Source organism: Gopherus evgoodei, chromosome 22 (assembly GCF_007399415.2).
Source record: "Gopherus evgoodei ecotype Sinaloan lineage chromosome 22, rGopEvg1_v1.p, whole genome shotgun sequence".
NCBI classification, from domain to species: domain Eukaryota; kingdom Metazoa; phylum Chordata; order Testudines; family Testudinidae; genus Gopherus; species Gopherus evgoodei.
In genome coordinates, this window is record NC_044343.1 from 4,576,757 (window position 1) to 4,597,861 (window position 21,105).

Below are 21,105 nucleotides of genomic sequence, written 5' to 3' on the forward strand. Positions count from 1 at the left end.
CCCACAGCCCCCCAAAACATCCCATGTGCCCCCCAGCACAGCCCCCACATAACCCCCACAGCCCCCCAAAACATCCCATGTGCCCCCCAGCACAGCCCCCACATAACCCCCACAGCCCCCCAAAACATCCCATATGCCCCCCAGCACAGCCCCCACATAACCCCCACAGCCCCCCAAAACATCCCATGTGCCCCCAAGCACAGCCCCTGCACACAGCCCATGTGCCCCTAAGCACAGCCCCCACATAACCCCCACAGCCCCCCAAAACATCCCATGTGCCCCCCAGCACAGCCCCCACATAACCCCCACAGCCCCCCAAAACATCCCATGTGCCCCCAAGCACAGCCCCTGCACACAGCCCATGTGCCCCTAAGCACAGCCCCCACATAACCCCCACAGTCCCCCAAAACATCCCATGTGCCCCCAAGCACAGCCCCCGCAAACCCCAGCCCCTGCACACAGCCCATGTGCCCCTAAGCACAGCCCCCACATAACCCCCACAGCCCCCCAAAACATCCCATGTGCCCCCAAGCAAAGCCCCCACATAACCCCGTATAACCCCCACAGCCCCCCAAAACATCCCATGTGCCCCCAAAGCACAGCCCCCGCAAACCCCAGCCCCTGCACACAGCCCATGTGCCCCTAAGCACAGCCCCCGTATAACCCCCACAGCCCCCCAAAACATCCCATGTGCCCCCAAGCAAAGCCCCCACATAACCCCCACAGCCCCCCAAAACATCCCATGTGCCCCAAAGCACAGCCGCCGCATAACCCCAGCCCCTGCACACAGCCCATGTGCCCCTAAGCACAGCCCCCGTATAACCCCCACAGCCCCCCAAAACATCCCATGTGCCCCCAAAGCACAGCCCCCGCAAACCCCAGCCCCTGCACACAGCCCATGTGCCCCCCAGCACAGCCCCCACATAACCCCCTTGTGCACCCAAAACAGCCCCTGCACACAGCCCATGTGCCCCAAAGCACAGCCCCCGCATAACCCCAGCCCCTGCACACAACCCATCCGCCCCAAAGCACAGCCCCCGCATAACCCCCTTGTGCACCCAAAACAGCCCCTGCACACCGCCCATGTGCCCCCCAGCACAGCCCCCATCTACTTCCCATATGCCCCCCATAATTCCTTCTGCCCCCAGATACCCCTGTACCCCCAAACTGCAGCCTACCGAACACGCCTACACTGTTCATATCTCACTTGTCTGTTTAGATGGTAAGGAACCCTGCGGGGGCTGGGTACGCAGGGTGCAACACAGTGGGGCCGGATCCTGATTGGGGCCTCTAGGCAGTACCCTATAAATAATTATAACTGACTAGACTACAGCTAGGACAGGGAGGGTGGCTGAGAAGAATCACTAACAGGGTAGGTAGGGTAAGAAGATGAGCTCCTAAGTGCCCTGCCCTGGCTGTCATTTTAAATCACCACAGAAAGTGGGTGTTTTTATGGGGATGCCTGCAGAAGGGAGACATAATTGCTTTGGGTTCACTTTAAACATCATGCATCTCCCACACTGAAGCATGGCACAGGGAGCTGATTTATAAAGCAGTCCTGTGTCTTGTTGGTGTCCCTCCCTCACAAACACGCACACATTCTGGTGACCATCCATGTCTGAAAACTAGGAGTGACCCTATTTTCAGGGCATGTCCTTGTGTCCCTGTCTAAACACTATAAAGTAATTCCATCTCCCCAGTCTCATCATGGCAGTGCCTAGGTAGATGATTTATAAAGCAAGTCATCCCCCTATACAAAGGGGTTATGCTGATTCATAAAGTGATCCTGGGCCACTTAAAAACAGAGCAGAGGCAGAGACATACAAGCACAAGGAAAAAAGAGAAGGTATTCAGATGAGCTTTAAATGAGATGGAGATTGTTATTGCAAAAGAAAGACTCAAAATCATTTTACTTTGCGGTTCAGCTCAAGACATACAAACTGAAGTTCTCCCCCCATCCCCTAACCACCTTCTGTTTATAATGTTAATAGCATTCCCAGTCACAAAGAAAGAAGAAAAATACCTGAGAGGCTTTCTATTTTACATTTAGATCAGGTCTGCTGTAATTTGGGTGATTTCCTAATGGATGTGGAAACAAAAGCAGCAATAGGAACCACAATCAAACCCAAAGGAGTCATCTGCCTGCCGTTGTTATGTAAAAGTATTGTGTTATTCCTACCCATTTTGGGATCTGTGGACTGAGGAAAAGGGAACTCATCGGACAACCGCTTTGATGTCCCATATCCTAAACAGATTTTCCATGTTGGTACGGTAATAATAAAATACAGTAGAATCTCAAGTATCAGGGGGTAGCCGTGCTAGTCTGTATCCACAAGAACAACAAGGAGTCTGGTGGCACCTTAAAGACTAACATTTATTTGGGCATAAGCTTTCATGGGTAAAAAAAATCACTTCTTCAGATGTATGGAGAATCTCATAACTGTCACTTCCCTAATCTATACACAAAAATATGGTGGTTTCACTACTTTTCAACAAAGCTTTCACAGTGAACCACTGTCTATAGGTCTCATATGACAGTACTAAAACATCATTGCTTCTGCAAAATATACACCACATAGTATATTGTGCTATGAAGTATTCAATAAAATAAGTACAGCTAATCAAAAATGTTTAGTGATTCATCAACCTTGCTTTATTGTGTTTTGTTTGTTTACTCATTAATTTGCAAAATGTTTTAATCTCCAAGTAATTCATGCAAATTAATAAAAATAATAATATATTTTATATAAACTGTCTTAGTGCTTAAATGTATCCTAGATGCTTTGCAATAAAGCAGATAATAATACCAACAAATAAATAAATACAATTAAAGCAACAATTAAAAAATGATGAGATATAATTATAACATATAATAAAAACTAAATAGTAACAAGGGGTGCAGTATTGCAGACCAAGAACTCATTCATTTGTTGTTGATTTTAAATGTCATGTACTTCCTTTTTCATACAGTGATGTCAAATCTTGGCTTAAAATATGGAACAATCATGGATTGCTTTTAATTCTACCTAATATTGCATAAGATTTTGCATTCATCAAAATCAATGATAATTTAAAAAGTTGCCAGGGTTGGGCAGGGTTGACTTGTGTGGGTTTGGGATTGCAAATCCATTTTTGCCCTTGGAGGGGAAGAGAAAAAACAATCAAGCTGGCCCTGAGCTTGAATTCCTAGCATGGCTGCTTTGATTAAATCAGAGACATATTAACATCTGCATTCCTGGTTTGTGATGAGAGCGGATAAAGTGACCTTGAAGTGTGGAGCCATTTTATAAGTGGAGATATAAAACATTTTACTGCATGTAGGACACTGGTGCTCTGGCCGTGGGGTCAGGGAGGGAAAAGAGCAAAGCTGTATCTTTATCCTTGTTCCTAGGGCCTCTGATATGGGGAATATTAAATGGGAACAAACACTTTTATTTTGAAAAGCATTTTTTGTTCCCGACACAAAACTGAGACAAGTTAAATGTTCCTCAGGTAACAAAGCTGATTTTTCATTTGTAATTTCAGTCAATTTTTTTGCTTTAAAATCCTGCTACCCAAGCTCCAAGGGATAGATCCTCAGTTGCTGTAAATCAGTGTTGCTCTGTCAAAAGCTGAGGATCTGGACCCTAAGGTCTGATTCAGCTTCTTTTAAAGTCAATGGAAAGACTGCCACTGACTTGGGACTGGGGCCAAAGGCAGAGGGCCTGATTCTGATCTGATTTATATCGGCGTAAGTTAAGATTAATTCTGTGGAAACGAGTGGGGTTTTACACCAGTCAGTGAGATCAGAATCAGGCTGGTTCTCATAGCCCCTCACCGTTTCCTTGTCCCAAATCTTGCACTCCCAAGAGGCTTAATTTGCTCCACAGCCACTTATTCCCACCCAGTTTATCTCCAGGGCATTAGTAACAGCATATGTCACGTTGGCTCATAAACAAGGAAGATGCACCAGAGGCTCCCTGGAGTAATATTCTGTAGGCAAAGCTTTCACCTGCTTGGCACTGTAACAAGTTTGTTTGTTCCACACAATTGGCACCTTGAGCTGTTATTCGTATCAGGAAATTCTCTTAATGTGTATCAGGGATGCATCCCAACAAGCTGATCAATTTTTATCACATGACTGCTGATATCAGGATGAGGAGTGTATCTCAGTAATTGACAGGGTCACCCAGAAGAGGGGGCAAGAGGGGCAATTTGCCTCGGGCCCCACAGGGGCCCCCACAAGAGTTTTTCAGGGGCCCTGGGGCAGGGTCCTTCACTCGCTCCGGGGGCCCTGGAAAACTCACAGGGTCCAGGTCCCTGGAGCTTCTTCCGCTCCGGGTAGTTGTTGGCAATTTGGTGGCAGGAGGTCCTTTCACTCTGGGACCTGCCGCCGAAGTGCCCCGAAGACCTGCGGCGGGGCGTCCTTCTGGCACTTCAGCGGCGGATCCCGGGGCAGGTCTTCGGCGGCAATTCAGTGGCAGGAGGACCCCAGGCCCCCTGAATCCTCTGGGCGGCCCTAGTAATTGACTGGCCGGTGGCCCAGTAAACTTCCCATGTTGTCATAGAATTAATTAGGCAATGAAACATAACATGTGTGCTGATAATATGTAATAGATATGGTTCTATAACAATGGCTGAGATTTACAGCACTTCTCATTCCAGGTTCCCAACACACTGTACAAACTGAATTGAAGGTACGCTACGCAAAAATAACTACCCACCATTGCAGTGTGCCCATCTGCTGGGTGAGCAGCCTGTGAGTAGCACCAGCACACGGGTTAGAACAGACATGAAGCATATTTACCTTACCCTGTTGAACAAATTGTAAATAGTAGTTTGTTTTCCCTATGAGAAATTACTGAAGTCACAACAACCCTAAAATGATGAAAAGTGCCATATAATGACTGCAAGTGGTCTTCTTAGACTATGAACTCTTTGAAGCAGGGACTGTATTTTCATCTGTGTTCTTACAGTGCTTAGCACAATGACTTCCTGATCCAGGCTGTCTTTGGTACATTATTAATGTTAAGTATCAGAGGGGTCGCCGTGTTAGTCTGGATCTGTAAAAGCAGCAAAGAATCCTGTGGCACCTTATAGACTAACAGACGTTTTGGAGCATGAGCTTTCGTGGGTGAATATCCACTTCGTCAGATGCATGTAGCCACTACATGCATCTGAAGAAGTGGGTATTCACCCATGAAAGCTCATGCTCCAAAACGTCTGTTAGTCTATAAGGTGCCACAGGACTCTTTGCTGCTTTTATTAATGTTAAATAATCAGTCCAATTATAATACTAAAATAATTAAAATTTCATCAGAAACACACATCCTCCAGAAGCTCATCAACCATTAATGTCATGATGGAACATGTATAAAGGGTGTTGGCGCAAAGCCATGCTAGTAAAAGACTTATCTGTATTTCCTAGCCTTAGTTAGTAGGGTCACAGTTACTAAAGATTAATACAACAGTAGCCACTGGCTACTTGGCATTGATTCTGTATGAGCTCAGAAGGAAGAGCATTACCTACTGAAGCAAAAACACCACTTCCTGTCAGGGGCGGCTCTAGGTATTTTGCAGCCCCAAGCACGGTAGGCAGGCTGCCTTCGGCCGGCAGAGCGCCCCCCATGGCTTGCCACCCCAGGCACACGCTTGGCGTGCTGGTGCCTGGAGCAGCCCCTGCTTCCTGTAGCACTGAAGTTCTCCCTGGAGGCAGTGGGGGATCTCTTAGTGAAGCCATTTACCACTTTAATCTCAAGATACCAAGGCCTTTAAGACTTGCAACAGCCCTGATATGTCCAGTTTGATGGAGGACCTGACCAAGTTTAGCCACGCCCAGACTCACACAGTGGTCGAGTCATACCTTGCTCAGGAGTCATGGCATCCCTTCCATTGCTCTTCCCAGTAGACTGCACTGCAGCCGCTAGTGACTGCTGAGTTAATTGTTTTAATTCAGGCCAGCGTTGTGACAGCAGGATGCTTCCACAGTTGGAGAGAGAGGGAAAACATAGTCCACTACTTAGCGTGGATTTCCCCCATATTGACCTCCCCTACACACTAGTAAAGTGCTCAGAACCTGTCCTACTGCAGATACTAGTGCAGGGTCATTCTTGGAGCGGAAGGCCAGGGAATGTGAACAAAATATGCCCTGATCTGGTGTGTCTATTAAATACATGGACAGATTAGCCCGGTTGTTTTTCTTTATTGCTTGGGCCCTAGGGACATAGGAAATGCTGGACTGGATCAGACCAATGATCCATCTAGTTCAATATTCCATCTCCGACAATGACAAGTTCCAACCCCTGCTCCTCCCCGATGAAATATTCCCCTTCCCATCAGGGACATTTCTTCCTGATCTCCACCTGGTAAAGGCTGGCTTATACCCTGCTGCATGAGGGCTTCCCCCTTCATAGCAGTGAGCGTTCACAGCTCCAGCTTTGGATTCAGAATCTAAAGCACCATTGGTTAAATATTCAGTCAGTTCTGCATTCTGCCAGGCACTAAGCACACTGACAGAAACAGTCTTATCTTTCCCCATTTCTCATAGGGGAGCTGTTCACCCAGCCCTACTAGATGAAAATCCCTGACGCAGTCACATTGTTGCTGTAGCAGGAGAGGTTGCTACGGCTGCATTTCCTCTGTGATTTACCCAGGAGCGTTGCTTTGTACGTTACAGCACAAAGCTACAGTTCAATGAAGGACACAGACCCACGGCACCGCTCAGAAGAAGCTGCAATAGATCTGGGCCATCTGTCTTTTCATCAGAAACGCCATACTTGCAACTTTCTCCATAACGACAGGAAAACAAAGAGTATAGAGAATATTCACTGGTATCTGGAGCAATTCAGGCTCTGTTTTTTACAGAAGCCTGAGAACGTTAGGCATCCAACATCTCAGCCTTAGCAAATAAGTACATTTTCCAATCAACACAAAGGCCCATTGGCTTTGGCCAGCTTGGGTTTTATTTCTGTTCTGCTCTTCATCCATCCTTGCCTGTTTAATACATCGTTCCATTGCTCCTGTTAGGGTCCCATGTTACCACCAAAATCAGTTTCAGGACCCCCCTCCTATGTAGCTAGGAATTTTGGTTGCACTCCATCCCTCAAACCTTGGGTCATCACCCCCATACTGAGAAGCCATTGTCCTGCATTATGCAGATCATAGAGTGTCACCCCGTGACTCCTGCATTTAGTCCAAGAAACAGGGCCAAGGCTTCCAAACGCCCCAAAGTACTGGGGTGATCTGACTTTGGATTCTGAACCCCTGTGTTGAGCAGAGATTGAGTTTGAGCTCAACTTGATTTTCATTTCAGCACTACATGCAGCACTGGTCAGGAAGGGCTGGTATAGGTCCACTACCGTTACTCGCTTCAGTAATTCTATGCATAGCAACACAAATCCTGCCTCAAACCAGCACCGATCTTGGGGGCTTGAAAAGAGCACAAGTCAATAATCTTCCCTGGTTGTGTCCGAGGACTTTCTGAAGGGTGAGGTGCAATAACTGTTGTTCTTTCCTAATGCGCTAAGTGCAGGCGTCAAATCCCCTTGGGAACCCTGGAAACATCTGGCAGGTTCCAGGCTTCCTGCAGAGTCAGACGTCATCTTATTTTATCTTGGTAAACATCCCACGCTTTCTTTCTCCCAGCCTCTTTGTGTAGTTAGAGCACAGATGCCTTGCGGCATAGTGAAGTTCTGGCATTAGGGCCTCCCAGGAAGGCGACGCAGGTTATTGTCTGTAGCCTGCATCTGGGCGTGTGTCAATATCTCTTTTAGAAGTGCCAGGTTGCATCATCACAAGCATCAGCCACCACTCTTCCCAACCTTGCGCCACCATCTAACCATTTATCACATTTATTTATATATCACCTTTTATCTGAAAAGGCTTTTGCAACTATGCACAGCACTGTGACATTACAGCCTATATGATTTTATAAAAATATGCTAATGAGTGAATATAATGCAAAAGGTCTCTTGTAAGGTATCGTTACAAAGCTTATAATCTACTGAGTGTGGTCATCCTATTTGTATAAATGTGTCACTCTTGTATCTGAAACTAGAAATATGAAATATAACTCTGAGGGCCTATTGTCATTATGCAAAGTGTGGGCCATTAATGGTGGTTTGGAATCTTGATGACTCCCATTAATCAGGGCAATTGACTGGCTGGCTCTGTTTGCAGGCAGGCCTTCCTGTGAGTCAGGCTGGGAGGAATGAAGGCTTGGAGTCTTGCAGTGACATGTGATCATGTCACCTGAACTGGAATCCACCTTTAACCTGGTGTCTTTCCATTGAGAAGGAGGAGGTGGGAACCCAAAGAGGGACAAAAGGGTTCCCGCCTTATGCAAAAGATATATAAAGGGGTGGAATAGAACAAAGGGAGGAGAGGAGCCATCATGAGGAACCCCCTAGCTCCCACCTAGCTGGAACAAGAGCTATACTAAGGGAAAGAATTGTGCCCAGTCCTGGAAGGTGTCCAGTCTGAGAAAAAACTTACTGAAGCATCTCTGAGGGTGAGATTATCTGTACTCAGCTTGATTAGACATAGATTTGCACATTTTATTTTATTTTGCTTAGTGACTTACTTTGTTCTGTCTGTTACTACTTGGAACCACTTAAATCCTACTTTCTGTAATTAATAAAATCACTTCTTACTTATTAATGAACCCAGAGTATGTATTAATGCCCGGGGGAGCAAACAACTGTGCATATCTCTCTACCAGTGTTATAGAGGGCGAACAATTTATGAGTTTACCCTGCATACGCTTTATACAGGGTAAAATTTATTTATTTGGGTTTAGACCCCATTGGGAGTTGGGCATCTGGGTGTTAAGACAAGCACACTTTGGTGAGCTGCTTTCAGGTAAACCTGCAGTTTTGGGGCAAGTAAGTCAGATCCTGGGTCTTTATTGGAGCAGACAGGAGTGTCTGGGTCAGCAAGACAGGGTGCTGGAGTCTTAAGCTGGCAGGGAAAGCAAGGGTAGAAGTAGTCCTGGCACATCAGGTGGCAGCTCCCAAGGGGGTTTCTGTGATCCAATCCATCACAAGCACATCATCTGAAATGCAGCCACCTCTGGTGTGGAGGTCAGCAATCAACCAGTGTACAGCATAACAAATGTTAGGGCAAGGAAATTTTGACCAAGGACACCAGAAGCAAACTTCAATTGTTCCAAAGACCACCACAGGGTTGTTAGTGTCCATGCAGTGGAAAGAGGATCTCAGGTTAAGAGGGTGCTGTCTGAAATTCTTACACAGTAAACTGCGAGGAACACAGTTTATCTGCGGTGGAAGAATGAAAGGCTAAGCGGATGCTGCTGTGAGTTGAATCTGGCATCTTGGTAAATGTAGGGTCCCAATTCTCCAATGGCTTGCATCTTGTGCAGTCACTTACACCTGTGCAAAATGAATGAAGCCTTGCACTGGTTTCACAGCGCAGTGGAGAATCAGGCCCACTGCAGTGCACTCTGGTATCGAAAGCACCCGAATGGGATTCAGGACACTGCAGTTCAGTTCCTAGCTCCGTCACTGGGCTGTTGGGGGACCTTGGACAAAAGTCACTTCCCTTTTCTGTGCTTTGGCCTCCCCATGTGTAAATATGTAACATTGCCTCCTTTATAAAGTGCTTTGAGATCCACAGATGATAATGGCTAGGTATCATTATTAAGGTTTATAAATTATGACTAATTACACAAATGCAAATGACTATACAAGGAGCAGAGCAATTACCTGAGCCCTGAGGTTCTGCAGATAGCAGCCACAACTGCAGAGAACCTCAAAGTGCAGAGAATGCCCAGAGTGTTCTAGTGCCCCTTGCTAGTCCCATAAATGTTATCTCAGCCTGCATCATCCCCATTCCTACACCTCCGCCCTTCTCCAGGAAGCAAGGTCCCATTGTAACTCACATTCTTTTGTTTATCTCTGGGTGTTCTCCTCATTACAGAGAGGGAATTAAAAAATAGCAACAAAGGATCAGATTTTTGGCTGCACCGATGTGCCTCTGCACTAACACCATTGATTGCCCTGTGTCCCTGCAGGAAACTTTCTGATGCAAGTGCCTTTGTTCTCCTAAAGCGGGGGGGAAACAGGCGGCTCGTGTTTGCCTGAAATGCCCCACCCTGTGCCCAGGTGCTGATCCTGAGCAAAGCGGGTGGTAAAACTGTCTGAGCCCGTCACGGTTGCTGGCAGTGGAGATGCGCCCATAGGAAATGAAAGGCTAGATTCTGATGTCAGTTTCTCCATTGTAAATCCAGGCTAGCCATGCTGGCTGACATGCAGTAACTCTGGACATGCAGCAATGGAGCTGAGATCAGAATCTTGCCCTACAAGTTTGGACAGTGCTTCTGGCTGCTGGTTGTCCAGGGCCTGGGGGTAGTGGTGCTGTGTGCGTGCATGTGTGTTTAGAAAGCTGAATGGCAGGACTGGAATCCCTTTATCTTTCCAATGGAAAGACCTTGGACCTCATTCCCCACTCCCCAGTGCCTTGTGCAGACATTCACAGTAGATCCACTCCTAGATCCAACTCATGGTATCCTGCACTGGCTTCGCCCTGGTGTGAATGATCCTGCAAGGTGCAATTCAGGGGAAAATCAAGCCCCTTCAGTGAGCCAACACCTGAATTTCAATGGCTTCCTTTGCCCACGTGTGCCTCCTAACCTTGTATGAAAGCCTCTGCATTGTGACACTATTACGGACACCCCTTTCACTGCAGATTGTGCCTGCCAGGCCCCTAACCCTAATGTTACCCGAAATTGGGCCAGCTAGTAAGCTTAGGGAGGACCCACCAGAGTTTAGCAGAAAGCATCACGTTTATTATACTGACACCTAAGCTCAAAAGAAGGGGTGGGAGGGGGTCACACACACTGACGCTCCCAATGTGTGGACAATGCATGGACACTATCTAAGGTGGAATGTGACCAACAAGACATGTAGGGTAACCAGATGTCCTGATTTTATAGGGACAGTCTTCATTTTTGGGTCTTTTTCTTATATAGGCTCCTATTACCCCCCACCCCGTCCCAATTTTTCGCACTTGCTGTCTGTCACCCTACAGACGTGGCCAAGTCATCTCTAGTCACAGGCCATGAGGAGCAGGTCCTTAAAAGGGGAAGGGGCCATGTGCTCGGCCGTGCACTCTCAAGATGGTACCTCCCATGAAGACCTTTCGCCAGGACCGCCTGGCCATTGGCTCGCCACATTGCGGTCCATTGGGAAGACTTACCTTCATTGCTCCGTCCATCGCTGTGCTGTGGGACACTTACCCTGAAGGATCCTGACATCTCCAGTGCCGTGCCTGTCCAGGGAGCGTGAGTATGCGAGTGTGTGTGTGACACACACACTTCCACCCTGTTCTTTTGAGTTTAACTGTCAGTATAATAAACGTGCTGCTTTCTGCCAAACTCTAGTGGGTCATTGTTCTCCCTAAGCTCACTAGCTGGCCCAATTTCGGGTAACAATTCAATTGATAGCACCTCAGATCTCTGTGCTCCCTGCCTCTGGGGTGACGGTCCTTTCACATACAAACCCAATAATGGAATCAGTCCATTCAATGTCACTAGTAAAACCCACATGGCAAATGGCAGGCCTGGCCTGCAGTCGTAATACAGGACCCCCTGCAACGCATGTTTGGGAACTCCACCCCCAACCCCACTTGGAGCTGTATGTCAGGCTGTTTGTAGGCCCTGTTTGTAGGCTTGGAGTAATGCAGGATCTGATATCTGTGAAGAATCTCCACTACCCCGAACCTGGGATACCCAGAGGAGACCAGTGGCCTGATTCTGTTATCTTGCTCCTTGTGTGGTTATCTGCACCAGTGCAAAGCAGGAGTGACGCACTCCCATCCACTTTGCAGGTGTGACCGACTGCACAAGACCGGAGACTTGGGCTCACGTTATCCCCACCATGGCTGCCACTCCCATTAGAAACAAACAAACTCTCCCCCTTTGCAAACGCAGAGGGCTCTCCCAGGGGCAGCCTCCCTTTGCCCCCGGCTTCCAGTGGTTGCTCTCCCCCTTCCCTAGCTGCCGCCCTCCATCCCAAACCTTTGGCCTCCTGTCATTATCCCTCATGTCACAGGATCTGTCTGGCTTACGAGCTCCTTCCCCTGCAGGGCGAGTCGAGTCATAAATAATAACGAGGCTCCGCGCCCTTGGGGGGGCCGAGTCCCGGCTGCTGTTTCCATGGAAGTCACACATGCACCTAATTTGGCACGATGGAAATGCAACCCCTCCCCTACCCCCACAACTGGGGCACTTTTGTCAGGGCTTCCTAAACCCCCAAAACCCCGGGCTGGCCTGCTAATGACACAGGCCAAGGACGCTGAGTTCTCCCTCTGTCTCGCTGCCATGCAGAGAGGCCCTGGCTCCGCGCTCTACGTGACCCGCTTCACAATCGCCTTGGAATAGTGCAGAGGGTAGCCGCAGTCAGAGCATCCCCATTGGCTAGCTCACCCCAGAGCGTAACGCGCTACCTCTGCCTGGATACAGGGACCAGCCATTTACACGCCTCATGGGTTGGCAGGGCAGGCGTGGTTTGGGTAGGGGTGCGGGGGAGCAGAAAATTGAACCTTTTGGTGGCTACAAATCCCCTCCTCCCATCCCCGCACTGCTGTGCTGAAGAGCAAGGCAAAAACCAAAGCCGCCGAGTCTGGTATATTTCCTTCCAGCTGCAAAGGTGACCAGGGATGGGTCGGGGGTGCATTGGATTTTAATAGGGATTTTTGCAGCCATTCCTTCCTCCCCCTCGTGCAGTCCCGTGGCAGTTTGCGTGGATTAGGCTTGGCCATATATGGCACTAAGTAGGTCAAGCGGGAGGCAGGCCTGGAGCTGGGCGGATAGGCGTGCTCTCACAGTGTTTGCTTTCACTTGAGATGGCGTTTGGCAGGAGCTCAGGAGCGAGGCGGAGGGAGAGAGCTGGGTTTGTTTGGGCCTCGAAGCTCTGTAGACAAAGAGAGGGTTTGTAATCCTGGTGGTGGTTTGCACAGAAACTCTATGTGAGGGGAATGGCAGTGGAACTGGGATAAAGGGGTAAATCTGTGCTAGGAGATATGAAAAAATTAAACAGGGCACTGCCTCTTTCACACACATACACAGGCGAGTGTCTCTTCCAGCTGTATTCCACCCTCTGTAAAAATAAATGAATCCATACAAATCCCTCCCCTGCAAAAGCAAGCTGAGGGTGTAGGGCGACACAGAAAAGGATCGTTTTATGGGTTCTGTTGAGTGCCAAGAATTTTTCAGTGATAGAAAAGCTCTGGTGCTAAATGCTTTTGAAAGCTCAAATGTCATGGATTTTTTTTTGTTGGGAGGGTAGCTAAGGAGGTTTTATAACCCCCGGGAACTGCTGGATGAAATGGCAAGTGAAACAAATGCGCAATTAGCTTGTGGAACTCATTGCCACAAGTTCTCGCTGAGGTTGAAGGCTTAACAGGATTCTAAAAAGGATTATACATTTTTATGGCTAATGAGAAAATCCACAGCTATGTTAGACAGGATCAAAGAAATTAGAACGGATATAAACCTTCATGCTTCAGGTCTTGAGCCAACCACAAAATATCTGGGGTTAGGAAGAAATGTCCTGTTACTCCATCATTGGCTCCTTTCAGGTCTCTTGCACTGAAGCAGTTGGCACTGGCCATGGTCAGCAGTGGGATACTGGACTCACTGGACCCTGCTCTGCTCCAGTCTGGCAGTTGCTATGTTCCACAGGCCCTGGTCATTCCTGTGGAGCAGTGTTAATGGGCCTGCAGAAAAAAAAATGTCCAAGGAGGGGCCCTGGCAATGAACTAGCCAGGAGAGTCAGCATCAGGGCAAGTTTCGACTTTAGGGTTGGTCTCTGGAGCAGGGTGCTGCTGCTGAGCTGCCAGAGGCCAAGGATGGTGAGTTTCGGTGTGATGCTGGTTACACATTGCAGCAGGAGACGGTGTGTGTACCGCATGTCTTAACTGCTGAGAGGGACCCAGATCCCAAGGTGATGGGCATCCATAGGGAGAGAAATACATTGCCCCACACCTATCTCTGCTTCACTCCGTCTTTGCTATATTCTGGGCCGTGATCCCCAGAGGCAAGACTCAAAGATGGTCCAGCTGCCCAGCAGGGATGCAGACAAGGTTAGAAACACCCTTGAACTGGCCCCATCCAATCTGGGCTTGCTGGAACCACAATGGAATGCAGACAGCTCTGGGGTGGAGGGCAACACCTTACACAGCAACGTGGGAAAGAGGGAAAGAAATGGTATGAAGGGGAAAGCATTGAGTGGCACCCACGGGAAAATAGACATATATTCTATGTGAGACTGTAGAGCCAGCCCAGAGAGAAGACACATCAAGCAACATTGGGACAATGAATCACGTATGGCTTAGCGGAGAGTGAATAACACGGCCCCTTGTCTTCCCTTCCTTTCAGAGGGCAGCTGCCTCACCATGGCTCCATTGGGGCTTGGTGCCTCCCTACTGCGGCAGCCCTGGCTTGGATGCAGCGATGCCAGGGGTGAATGTGAGCTGGTACCTTGACACTGGAACGGGCAACCTTTTCCCTCTCTTATCTCCCCATGGGGAGAGCTCAGAGCTTAATCATGAAACTCGTGAGCTCCAGGCTGCTATTAACCCTGCTGCTGCTGGACGGCTCCCTGGAGCAGGGTGCAGATGTTCAACCTGCTCCTCTCCTGCTCTCCCCTTCTCTCAGCAACACTGGCATTGCCTGGCCACTGCATCGAAGGGACAGAGATCTGCTCTGGGGGGAGCAATGGCTGGATGGTTTTACTACAGCACCGGCACGGTAAATCAGTAGCCCACTAAGATGCCACCACCCTAATATAGGGTACAGCCAAATTCCCTGGGGCCCCACTGACAGGCCCTGCCTGGAGATAACTCACGTGGCCTGATCAGGTATGAAACTGGGTCCTAGGATCCCAGTCCCAGAAAGACAATCTGCACTTACCCCGCAGAGCTGCCCCCGATGTTCCCGCAGCTCATGTACATATGTGGGTCACTCACCCATGTCTGAGCCAATCCCTTTTTATGGGCGAGAACTATCACTACCAGGGCAATGGGGAGACAAAGGGCAAAGCTCCCCACTGGAGATGGGCTAAGGCCTCGTGGGCACGGCTGTGGAAGCTGATATGCTCCTGGATCTGGGTCTGGGACCCAGCAATTGTTAGGGGTGGATTTGGCACTGGCCCAATTCTGCTTTGGAAATTCTCAAGGCTGTTCTTTGCTGGCAAGCAGGCTCAGTTCTCCATCGCCTGGCAGCACAAGGGGGCGTGAACGTGACCATATCAGAGTGCGGGGTGGGGTGGGGGTGGGAGGTGTTTCACATGTGACAACTCCAGATGCAGGGCGAGGACGAATCAGGCCCGAGGGGTATTTAGCAGGGTTGCTGTGCCTCCCTGACGCATCACTTCATTTGGTAGTTCTTCCTCCGGTCACACCTTCGTGCTCTGTCCTTGGCGCCAATGTGGAACCAATGCGAGCTGAGGCCTTTACTCTGCCCACCCAGTGCGAAACCAAAGGGGCTGCATGGTTTACTGCTGCGGCTCTACATTGCTCAGTGAAGCCCCCGGCTGTGACCTGACCTTTTCTTGCTGTAGCTGCATCATCCAGGCTTCCTGGGGCTTTCTCCCACCTGATCTGTGCAGTCCTCCAAAATACTGCAAAAGGCCCAGGGAGATGGTCACTCCCAGCTGGCCTCTAGCCCAGCTGAAGCACAGCTCCAATGTGCCGTGCAGACAGGGTCTTGCTCATGCCCAAAGCTTTTGCTTGGCCCATCTGCACTAGACCCCAGGACCAGGATGTCACCTGCCTCCCTGCCTCCATCTCTAACTGTGTCACAAACAGATCCTTAAGTGACCTTCTGTCTGCCCTAGAGAACCACGAGGACCTGACCCAACTGCCTCTGCTCAAGCCTTGCTCCAGCCACCTGAAAACCCCTCCCGCTTCCCCTCAGTCTGGAGCTCGGTCTGTGCTGGAACCGTTGTGTGTGTATATGGACCAGTCCACAATGCAGAGCCTGCTTCTCCTCTTCCTCCAGCATGAATCAGGAGCAACTCCATTGAACCTCACAGCGAGTGTTACATCAGTGTCAAACCAATGCAAGCAAGGAGAGAGGTGGGCTCTAGAAACCTGATTCTATGTCACTCTGTACCTTGTAGCATCTGTCATACCAGTGGAAAGTTAAATCCAGGTCTTGGCTCCCCTGGGGAACTCTATGGCAACTGGACATCTGGTGAAATAGGGATCAGCTAGAAGGGGGAGGGATTTTTAGACAAACTATTTTAAATTATTTGGGGCTATTTTCTGTTATTGTAACTCTGATGTCTAATAAACATCTGGGAGAAAGATGATTTTTGCTGAAGTGTCAATACCCCAGACTCCTTGGCATCAGAACTCACATCTCCAGGGCCGGCTGGAAGACCCTATTTCTATTGCTGAAGAAAAAAATACAGAAACAAACACCCATCTTTAAAAAAATAATCTGTCATTCCTTTACCCACCATAAAGCAGCAATCAGCTCTTTGGGACAGGGACTATGTCTGTGCAGCACCTTGCACAAGGGGCTCTGGTCTGCGCCGGGGGCGCTGCCGCAGTACAAATAATAAATCACAAACAGTCCTCATAATCATGAGGAAAGACCACACACTCCATTGTCTGACCCATGTTGCAGGGCCCCTTTAAGGGCCTGCTGTCTAGTTCTGATGTTTCTCTGGGCCAGAGCAGGCTTCCTTAACATGGTGATGATGGCACAGTTCCTTCCTCACCGCCAAGGCAAGGTGAAACCGTGTTAGCCCTCCTGGCCTGAGCCTAGCTTTGGCAGCAGAGACCCCGCACTTGGACGGAGAGAGAAGCAAAGGCAGTTGCCAAGCACCACCTGTCGGACAAACCCTGCTTTTTGCAGTGACTGGGAATTTGGGTTTGGTTCCCTGGGAGGGCAGATGCTCAGCTGGTGTCATTTGTCACAACTCTGGGCTTGCTCCCTGGGCCAGCAGGGGAGGGGCGGCCTGTCAGGATAATAGGACTAGCCACGGAGCCGCGTGGGCTGAGTATGGAGCCCCAGCCAGTGCTCCTCTCCAGAAGGGTATCTACCCTTTCTCAGGCCCATCCATCTGTCTGTCCTCACCCCCTTCCTCTCTTCCCGCCCACCCCCGTCTATCGCCCTGCCCACTCCAGCTAACCGTTTAGCACGGAAGGCGCAGTGGAGATGGGAACTCTCAGAATTCCCACCGGCCCGTGGGACCCCCTCCCGTAGCAGTAGCTGGGAGCAGATGAACACTTGGGAGCAGCTGACGCTTCGCCCTGATATACCCGCTGGGCCTCTTGTCTTTCCCCCAGAGAGCTGGACGTTCCCCAGGGGCAGCAGGCGTGGGCCGCGCCACGCCCAGGGCAGTCAGGAGCCCCTTCCCTCTGCCCTCTGGGGCCTTTCCCAAATCTCTCCCCCGGAGCACAGCCCTGAGCTGGCATAGGGGCCCTGGTAGGGACCACTCGAGGGGTAGTTTACTCAGGAGGCTCAGAGTTGGTACGGTGAGGGGATGAGGGCTAGACAGCAGCAGCCTGGGACCCATCTTCAGTGGGGAGGGATCAGACCAGTCCTTCCCACCCATGGGCTGAGCGCTTGTGAAAACTCACCCCTAAGCGACTCGCCCGAGGTCCCACGACAGTCCCGTGAGCACTAGTCTCCAGAGGAACGTTGTCTGGTCACTGTGAGACACAGGGCTTCACCACAACACAATAGTTGTTACAGGCAGTTGTTCCTTCCCTCCCCGTGCTAGGGTGACCAGACAGCAAATGTGAAAAATTGGGATGGGGGGGTAATAGGAGCCTATATAAGAAAAAGACCCCAAAATCAGGACTGTCCCTATAAAATCGGGACATTGGTCACCCTACCCTGTTCCAGCATTCCCAGCCAGGAGCCCGGCGGTGGCAGCCATACTCGGGGCCAGCCCTGGGTGTGATATCACTCAGAAAATGTGTCCCCTCCACCTTCCCAAATGGTGTGAACAAAAAAGACCCTCAAATCTCCCCAGGGATTTGGCATCCTGAACGTTGGCACCCGATTGCCCGCCCCGCAGGCCGGCCTTCCCTGGCCACGCTGGACAGGGACTGTGCCTGTGCGAGGATCCCACTGGCACTGACCAGGATGGTGGAGACCGCTGCCACCCTCAGCTCAGTTTCTGCCCAGCTGGAATTTCAGCCCAGCCTCCTGCTGTCACTCAGCTGTTCAGAGAGGTCTGCTCTCTCCATCCCCTTTGCTCCCCTCCTGCACCCATCCCCTACCCCGTTTTGTTCTGGAGCAGGCAGGAGGTGGGGGGGGAGGACCAGAGAGGTGACCCCCCGCTGGAATGCCTGCTGCTGCCCCTCCCGCTCCTTCTCCTCCGGCACAGTGTGTGTTTCGGAAAAAAAATAGAGTTCAAGGGAAGTGGTGCGGCAGTTCCTGTTCTAACGCCCACGGCCCCACGAGCACCCATCCCCTTGCCTTCTGCCCTGCACAGAGACAGCCGCAGGGTCGGGGCAGGGGACAGCTGCACAGGCAATGGCAGAGCTTGCAGCAGCGGGGGAACCAGCTCAGCCCCTGCTCAGCAGGGGGGTTTGTACAGCTCGGGTGTTGTGGGTGCAGGCCGTCAGCCCCTCCGCTGACTGTAGCAACTCTGTGTCCCTGTGAGTGTGCACAGGGGAGTGCGTGCCCACAGCGACATGTGAGACGGGTATGGGTCACTGCATGCACACGGATGCTGCATGTTTTGAGATGTGCTTGAATATATATTTGTGATGCACGTACGTGCGTGCATGTAGTGCAGGTGCTGTGTGTTTGTGTGTGATGTGCACGTGTGTCTATGTGGTGTGTGTGTGAGTGTGTTGCAGGAGAGAGTTGTGCAAACCAGATCACCCTCTTGAGACACCAAGTCCAGTAAGCTCACCCCAGCAATGCTCAGTTCCCCATGCTCAAGAGGAAACCAGCGATCCCCTGGCCAGTGGCCCAGAGCTGCGTGGGGCGGTGAGAACGCCTTTCCTGACTCCACAATGTGCCAGCCACTGATGCCCTGAAGCATGAGAGCTCGTCTCTCAGCACATCTCGTCCAAATACCCGGCCCCTTTCCTAATGCCTGTCCCAGGGTGTGACTGGTCGGGGCCAGGGATCCCGCAGGCTGTGTGCAGCTGTAGATTTAACTGCCATAGGGAGGTTGCCCGGATAAACCCTGCAGAGGGGATTTCAGGTTTGGGGCAGGTGGTGCTATTTGTCTTCCAGCTCATCCCCCTACCAAGGCTGGAGAAGAGGATGCCGTCCGTCTGTGCCCAGCCCTAGTGGCTAGATTGCAAGGGGTATTGCGCATCAGCGCAGGAGAAGCAGGAGGAGAGGGTTCTGCTACCAGAGGTGCATATAAAAAGTGGTACCTGCGGGTGTGTGCAGGCAGCTCTAGTGCCTGCAACACTCCCCGTTTAGTGGGACAATAGCCTCTGTTGCAGGACAGTCCCTGTTCGCACGGAGTCAGTTGCAGGAACAGGGCAGGGGATCTGGCCCGGGAAACTCGGGCACTTTGGCCCTTTCTCCAGCCTGGATCCCCCCCCGTGTCTACTTCATGCGAGCTCCCACCCTGTGGCTGCTGCATCTTTTGGATGCTGCATTGAGTACCCACCCTGCCACAGGGAGGAAACCCCCACGGCCCTTGTGCCCAGCCTGCTGCTCAGAGGGGAGCAGCGTGAAGGGGCAAAGAGCTGGTGTTCTGTGCCGAGGATGCCACTGAAAGTAGCTGGGGCTGGCGGATGGGGCTCAGCTCAGGCACAGACCATAGCATGGTGGGAGGCTGAGAACAGACTGAAGCAGGGAACGGGCACCAAACCCTCCATCCTGACCCCCACTGGGCATGAGGCCTGTAGGGAGGAGGATGGGCCAAAGGCAACTCTCCCCAGCCCCCGCTTCTCCCAGCCCCTTCAAGTTTGGCGGCTGGAGGATGAATTGTAGCCGGGGACGGGGTCCTGCTGCCCTGGCGTGTGGATGCACTGGCCACAGGCTGGGCACAGCTGGAGCCCACGTACCTCAGGCCTCTAATGAGGAGATCCAGCTTCGTTATCCAGCAGCCAGCGGCCTGCAGGGCTGAGCTACGTCCGGCTGAGCTGCAGTAATCGCCGCCTGCCATCGCTGCTCCGGGAACACACGCGCCTTGACCTGCTTTCCAACGCCCACGCTTCCCTCAGCCCCTTTCCTCCCGCTCCGCTTCGCTGTGAGGCCCTCGGCTGCCTGGCAGCCCCCACACGCCGCCCCCCTGCCTGCAGAATGTGCATGGCCTGCCTGAAAACCTCAGCTGCAGACCGAGCAGCTCAGAGCGGAGTGGGGAGTGTGGGTTAGTAGTTAGAGCAGGGGGCTTGGGAGCCAGAGCTCCTAGGCTCTGTTCTGAGCTCTGGAGTTGGAGAACTAACTGTGGGTTAGTGGGTAAAGCAGGAGGCCAAGAGGCAGGACTCCTGGGTTCTTTTCCCAGCCCTGGGGTGGGGGAGTGTCACGTAGTGAGAGCAGGGGGCTGGGAGTTAGGAATCCTACATTCTGTTCCCAAGCTCTGCCACCAACCGGCTGCTTGACCCTGGATGGGTCGCTTAAGTGCTCCGTGTTTCTCCATCTGCAGAGTGGGGATAAGCTGGACCTACCTTGCAGGTGTCTTTAAAGCGCTTTGCAGAAGCAAGGTGCTAAGTAATATTAATTGCTCTTAAAACATCCTGTCTTACCAGCGAACTCTCTCTCACCACACACACACCTCATCCTCCGACCAGCCCCTCAGTCACCCTACCCGCTCTCCGTCACCCTCCACTCTGTCTGTCTAGCTCCAGACTCCCCCTCTCCCAGTTCATCTGCAGCACCGGCTCGGAGGTTGCTTAGGAGTCTAAATCCACGACACTGGTGGGTATGGGCAGCAGAGGGCAGCCTTGTGTCACTCAAATATTTGGCTCTGTTTCTCCACCGCAGGGTGTGCGGTGCCCTGGGATGCTATTGAACAGAAACTGCCTGGGGTTAAAATTCACTGGCTAATTCTGCCCTAGTCTGGGGGCCAGCTGCATGAGCAGCAACGCTCCCTTGTTCTATCCGGGGATCCCACTAGGCTGGCCGCTGTGTGTCCTATACCGATGGAGCTCTACCGGGGACTGGGGCCCCTTGGG

At 51.1% G+C, this 21,105-nt stretch overlaps 1 long non-coding RNA gene across 2 annotated transcripts; it reads left to right on the plus strand.

Moving 5' to 3' along the window:
* Window positions 1-12,467: 12,467 nt before the first annotated feature.
* Window positions 12,468-16,310, plus strand: LOC115638661. 2 transcript variants are annotated; one of them, XR_003997495.1, is made up of 3 exons: window positions 12,468-12,644; window positions 14,375-14,746; window positions 15,834-16,310. It is a non-coding gene; the product is annotated as an uncharacterized LOC115638661 (long non-coding RNA). The 2 variants fall into 2 exon arrangements; XR_003997494.1 differs by having other exon boundaries at window positions 14,375-16,310.
* The last annotated feature ends 4,795 nt before the right edge of the window (window positions 16,311-21,105 follow it).